This window comes from Thamnophis elegans, chromosome 2 (assembly GCF_009769535.1).
Source record: "Thamnophis elegans isolate rThaEle1 chromosome 2, rThaEle1.pri, whole genome shotgun sequence".
Taxonomy (NCBI): Eukaryota; Metazoa; Chordata; class Lepidosauria; order Squamata; family Colubridae; genus Thamnophis; species Thamnophis elegans.
This window is the reverse complement of record NC_045542.1, coordinates 146756434-146757511: the sequence shown is the minus strand read 5'-3', so window position 1 is coordinate 146757511 and position 1078 is coordinate 146756434.

Sequence of the window (1078 nt, the reverse complement as noted above, 5' to 3'; positions counted from 1 at the left end):
GTGGCAGAAGAACATTGGACCATGTGATGGATTTATGGTCGTGGGGACAAGATCATGAACTTTCAACTGGGTGGGAATCCCTGGAAGCTTTCAGATTCGGGATTCCCACAGATTTGCCAACATGTCTGTCTTATTAAATTGGAACTTTAAGGATAGCTTTGCCTTGGACTCTGATTTAATTCTGCATGATATTTGGAACACTGACATAACTACAATGCAGTGACAAAGGACATATCAGTTTGGCTTTGTTCTTTTTTTCTTTTCACCTAGGGAGTTCTCTGCACTTACATAACACTGGAAGTGAGTCCTCTTTCCACATAGGGGAAATGGGAGGCTTTTCCATTATAGAAAACCTTCATAGTAAATGTATGTCCCAATCCTTTTTTATAAAGCATATAATGGTGATATAATTTCTGACTAGCTTTAGGATATGAGTTTTGAACTTAACACAGTCCAACATATCAAAACATTTGATGGCTTCATTAAAAAGATACAGATTTACTGCGAGGCAACCTAACACTGATTATATTTAACACAATAAACAATTGTGTGTATTTTGAGATTCATACATTCAATGAGTGGATCGGATTTACATGTAGACTACGAATAAGGAGGAATTTCCTGACAGGACAATCAATCAATGGAGCAGCTTGCCTCCCAGAGAAATTTTCAAGAAAAGATTGGACAATCATTTGTCCAGGATGGAATAAGGACTTGGGCAGGAGATTGGACTAGAAGGCCTCCAAGGTCCATTCTAGACCTATAATTCTTAAAAGATGTTTTGCTCATTGCATTTGAAAAAATATTTGCCCTTGTCTGGGATCTGCCCGGCAGGTGAACAATCAAACATGCTGCAGAGACTCAGCCCTAACAGCAGAATTGCTAACAAGATTTACAGTATTCTACTCTAGACTTCAGGCTTGGTTTTAACTGAAACTATTGGATTGTGTAGTCCTTCCAGAAGAATATTCTAAGAATTCTTCATATCATTAAAAAGCAACAACCCTGAACTGCTTTATTAAATAATTTCAAAGAATCTTCTCATTTTCAATGTTCAAATAAGCCACAACAGCAAAGC